The 5,946-nt window shown below is 42.3% G+C and overlaps 1 pseudogene; it reads right to left on the minus strand.

The window, feature by feature from the left end:
• Positions 1 to 583: 583 nt before the first annotated feature.
• Positions 584 to 756, minus strand: LOC136478584 (U1 spliceosomal RNA; annotated as a pseudogene).
• Positions 757 to 5,946: the final 5,190 nt, after the last annotated feature.

Consider the following 5,946-nt stretch of genomic DNA (forward strand, 5'->3'; position numbering starts at 1 on the left):
GTTTGACTTTGACCAAATATATATAAGAAAATACTAATATTTATGATAAATAATAATTATTATTAAAGAGATCGTTGAATATATTTTCATAACAAACTTATTGAAGATATAAATTTTGTCGATATTTCATACAAACTAGTTCAACTTAAAAGAAATTTGACCAACACAATTCTCATTACTTCTCCTTTTATAGAATGGAGGAAGTATGTGTTACACAAGCGCTTTCCAAGTGCTACAGCTTAGGGACAAGCTGCATGCCACTCAAAGGGAGGGGGCAATGTCTATATCGTACCAGCACAAAGCACTGACTCCAGCACAAAGCACTGACTCCAGCACAATAATATTTAACTTTTTGAACATATATAACATATCCGCGGGTTTCTGCGGCTGATAAACCAACTGATGTTGTTTTGTTATGAGAGAAAAATACTGTACCAGCGCTTTAAAATGATATTGTTCAAAAAGTTAAATATTATTATATTATATATGTTATATTATATGTTATATGACATAAAAAAATTCATAAATCAACTTAAAAAAATTGTAAATAGAAAAACTTTATAAATTAACTTGGTAGGGGCCGCGCGAACGCGTACCCCTCTACCACAAATTATATATGTCCGCTCTTTCACAAATTATGATGTCCACTCTTCCATTTAGGAAGATGGTGGTAACCTAGTGCTCCTCCCAAGTGCAGGTCACCAGCCTAGGCCATGACTCTTCGTGATCAGCCATAGACCCCGTCCAGGTAAGTAGGGTGCCCCTCCATCTATCTTTATTGCTTCGCCGCTAAGTTCCTCGTGCTTGATTAGCCGATGTTTGGCTGCTAATCAGGTGATTTGCGCATGGCGCAGTGGATAGGCTTGATGGCGGTTAGGAGTCCAATACAGGCCTGCTCCGGCCCACCTAAGCCGCCCAACGCTCGTCCCTTCCAATCCAAGTTCCAACATTCCAAGGAGCCCTGCGAAAATGCACCCAAGCGAATCAGGTCGAATGGGCAACAAGAAGCTAGCCAAGTTATGGGATAGGAACGACGGGCGTTGGCACAGCATGGGCCAGCCCATATAGGATAGGAACACCATTGCACCAAGACGGATGGGCCTTCTGGCCTAAACGACTAGTACGGCTTATTTAGTGCGTTTTCTTAGAGCATCTCCTACGTACTGCTATCCTACTCGGTTTACTTCAGAAAAACAGGCTCCAACAGCCTAGTTAAATGGATAGCCAAGCTTTGTCGCTCGGGAGAAAAAGCGAGCAGACTTCGCTCGCCATCCCATCCGTCGTGGGCCTCGTCCGCCAAGCGTCGCTGCCGTCCTAACCTGTATCCCCTCCGAGTGCCGACGACGCCGACCATGCTCCCATCCCCGCCGAGCGCCACCGCCACCGCCATCCACGTCCCACGCTCCCACGCCAGGGATGAAGGCCAAACCAAGATTGGCCGCCGGCGCCCCAATGGCAGCAACGAGGAGGCGGTTTGAGGAGGCATATTGATGTGCTTGTGCCTGTGCCTTTGCTCGTGATGAGGCCATGAGCACCAAGGAATCTAACTGACCAGGACTCCAGGAGGTAGAGGAGGTGCTGCTGGGTGCGGGCTGCGGGGACGTGGATGCCTTGCAGAGGGAAGTGCAGCACCCGCTCTATTCAACGTGGACCTTCAGCACCAACAGCAAGCCGAGGCGCCGAGCTGGATATGCTTTAAAGTGATGTCGTTTGAGTTTAATCCAAGGCTAATGACGTGGCAGCCGGTTCAACAAATAGAGAGCCAGCTTTAGACAAGCTGTTGCGAGACCTTTTCATTTTGAAAGGCTAAATTATTTTGGAGGGTCAATTTCCATATCAAATTTAGCCGTACTCTTGAAGTTGCTCTTACTTTGTTCTAGCGATGCCGATAATGATGAGGTAGCATGCTGCTGTGAACCTGTGAGGTTTGACGTTTGACCTGACAAGCGGCCGGCAAAGACAAACGTGTTTTGATTCCCTGTTTAGACACAATGGGACATCCATCCATCACGCAAGAAATACAATTCTACAATAGTACTTAGTCAAACTATCAAACTATTTTATAAGTTACACTAAATTTATATAAAAAAAAGGAGGCAGACAACACACGATCCGTCGCGCAATAGGAGAAAGTGCGATGCGTGCGCTGCGTCCAACCCCATCATCCTCTTCTTCGCCCTCTGCCTGCCTCCGACTTCCACCACAAGCGGTTGGCGGCTCACGGCGCTCCTGGCACCAACTGAGCCAACTGTCATCCCCCACTGCTCTGGGGTCAGTGCCCTCGCCGCCCTGTCCCGCCTCCACCGCTGTGTCGTGGCCATTGCCCTAAACCCCCTTATAGAGCCGCCGGTGAGAAGATCCCCTAACCTCGGAACTCTAACGTCAGCGAGCTCGTGGGCCACAAGGTCGTGCCGTCCGCGGTCCACGTGCTGGGTCGCCTATTTGAGTTTGCGATATAAAATACAAAAGAATATTAGTTCTGATCATAATTAGTAAATGTGTCCAAACTTTGAAATATATTATACGGTTATTTGGACAAACCTATGGGCCTAAGATTTTTAGTTCCAATACATATTGTAATCGGACTCCACACCGAATGCGAATATTGACAGTTGGTTTTTTTAATACGTGTATAAAATAGATATTAATATACGATGCATCCGACACTAGTTATATCTAACTCCGAATCTCACAAAGAAATGCGAATTGAGCGTAGCTTAGCTGGTTGGGTTTCTTGTGGTGGAACTTGTCCATTCGAGTTTAAATTCTCAACTAGACACGGGTGCTCGTATTTTCCTGAATTTATTCTAGGATTTAACGGCGCTATTCTTTCAGTGGTAGGCGACGTACCCGACAGCGAAGCGTCTATGGTGACTTCATCAATTTCGAGATTTATTAGTCTAACTCAGTTCTTCGGAGGTACTCATAGAGGTAGGGTGTGCGTGCGTGTGTTCATAGGGGTGAGTGTGCCCTCGTGTGACTTCATCAATTTCGAGATTTCGGTCTAACTCAGTTCTTCGAAGGTGTTTATAGATATACAATGTACGTGTGTGCGTTTAAGGGGGTAAGTGTGCGCTCGTGTATATAAACATTTGCATCAGGAGAGTCTCGGAAAAAAAAAGAAAAAATAATCTCACAAAGAAATAGTAAGATCTCGAGCAGCCCTGCGGACAAATGAGAGTGTGGAATCAAGTCAACAAGCAATCCAATGTTGTGCTGCCCCCTCCGAATTTCAGCCGGGGCTGCCCCCGCGAACGGATGGGACGGCACGGGCCGCACTGGGAGCCCGGCACCGCCCATCTTGGTCCTCCGCATGCAGGCCGTCACGAGAACAGCGAGCAAACGTTTTTTTTTTGTTATTTTTGCACAACAGCGAACTTAGAGACGAAAACGAATCGGATACGGACGGATATCACCGATATTACATTTGTTTTCATATTTCTGTTCAGATTCAGATTCAAATACGGATAGTGTCAACTATGTCGGATAGGATAGGATTAGATATCGACATCGTAAATATGCGATTTGAGTATTTGGATACGATATCGGATATTGGATATCCGGACTCGGATACGGACAGATCTCAACCTCTCTAAACGGATTCGGTTTCGAATACAGTCGGAAAATATCCGTACCGTTTTCCTCACTAAGTGAACGTTTTGTTTGGCTTCAGATTTCAGAAGTACGTAGCGGCGACCCATCATCGTTGAAAGGAGAAACGGCATAACCTAAACATGACGACGATGCCCAGCTATGATATAATACATGTATGACTATGACCCATTCCATTCCATTCCATTTTGTGCCCACCAGTCCACGTACACCCGGACGGACGCTTATATAAGAGGAGTGTTTAGTTCTACCTCTTGAACTTTAGCCACGGTCATATCGGATAATTAGACACAAATTTACAGTATTAAGGGAGTGTTTATGAGTACTCCGCTTCACGTTTTTCAGCTTTGCTCTACGTTTTTTTAGCCAAACGATTTCCGCTCTACGCACTCTGTTTGAGGAAATAAGGTGGAGCTGTTTTTTTTTGGAGCCGCTCCACGGTGGAGTTTGTAGAGCAGTCCCAAACACCCTCTAACATATAGACTAATTACAAACTCCGTGGAGCAGTCCCAAATACCCCTAAACATAGTCTAATTATAAAACTAACTGTACAGATTGAGACTAATTTACGAGACGAATATTTTAAGCCTAATGCATCATGATTTGATAATGCGGTACTACAGTAAACATGTGCTAATAATTGATTAATTAGGCTTAACTAGGTAGCGTGCCCGTGCGTTGCTACAGGATTACTAACATTTTGTACTTAAAATACACGGATCGTACGATAAGATAACAATACTAAATCTAAACACACGGATCACTACTAACTTGCTTTTTAGGTGCCCCAAAAAATGTAACAGAGGATCATGAATCTAAACATTGATGTATTAAGCACCTCAGACCAATAAAAAAACCATGTTTAGCTGCTTTCAATCGGTAATACAAATATCATATTATTAGGTTGGATTTTAAACAGACATCTTTCCCATGTAGTTGCAGGCTGCATGAAAAGTCAGAATTTTTTATAGAAAAAATCTATGAACTGTTACCGCTTGTGCAACTGCATTAGTTAGCCATTACTCTTTCAACTTCAGAGTTCAGACCTACTGCTTTTCTAAACCAGGATAGTACTATTTTGAGTTCCTGATATATGCCAACTTCAGAAAATTTTTTCGCTAAAGATATTTTGAGAACAATCAGAATTTACCTGCAAATAGAGTGCCAATATTTATAGGACTGCAGCTGGCAACAAATGCCTTGATAGCACGCGACAACCTTGATGCTTAACACAGGTGTATTAAACTGTGTAATGATGACAATGACAATTCATAATAGGTGACTGGAGAGATGGTGGAGCAACTGAAATAACTGACCCATGATGAACTACATGTGAGAGGTGTCAGCTTGCTAACACAAATGGAAGATTTCAAAAAGCAGATAATTATGCAGTTCACTAATTCACATATTAATTGAATTGGCTAAACAACTCTCAGCTTATCTAAGGCATTATTTCTTATAGTTTGCGACTAATATACCAAATTTCTGAATGACAGGACCAATAATAGAAGATTTTGTTGCAATTATCTTAAAAATATGCTCCTGGTCCACTTAAGCTTTTGTACATGTGGTGCCAATCTGTTTATTCAGTGCCATACCTTAATGCATTGTCTTTAACCTAACATGATGCCCGTTACTGCGAGCTAGACCAAGGAAGCTAGGACTTGAGAGTTTAGACACCTTACTTGAATTTTTTAGTGAAATTCCGGGAACCGCATATTTACATGGATTAAAGCATACCTCAGGGGAATTTGTTAGCATCATGGATGCGGACCTATCTCACCATGTATAAATCTTTCACCTTTTCTTCTTTACGTTCCTACTTTTTTTATGTTTTCTATTTACAATATTTTTCTTCCTAGCCTGCTAACTATTTTCTCACTCTGAACAGCCAAAATACTTGTCGAGCTTTGTTATGTAAGAATCGTATCTCCGAAGATATAAGAGTTATTTGGTTTCTACTACATGTTAATTTACATATATTAGTCCACATCCTCAGATCTAATTTTTTAGTGCATATAATTCTCAGTCTGATTGTTCTCAAAATATCTTTAGCAACAAAAAATAATAATAGTGTCACAGCCTGATCACTACTAAGAGTATGTGATGACTTATGCACCTCTGAACTCTGAAGCTATTGTCAGATTTCATTCAGCCACCTATGTGATGACTTAGGCGCCTCAAAAGAATTCATACTGAATTCAGTTTTCAGTTTAGAAAAGTTATGAAAATACATGCAGATTTAATAAGCATATGTATACAATAATGACCTCTTCTTAAGATGATCTTGGTCATTTAATAAGCATATGTATGCAGTAATGACCTACATATTTA

Source organism: Miscanthus floridulus, chromosome 8, assembly GCF_019320115.1.
Source record: "Miscanthus floridulus cultivar M001 chromosome 8, ASM1932011v1, whole genome shotgun sequence".
NCBI classification, from domain to species: Eukaryota; Viridiplantae; Streptophyta; class Magnoliopsida; order Poales; family Poaceae; genus Miscanthus; species Miscanthus floridulus.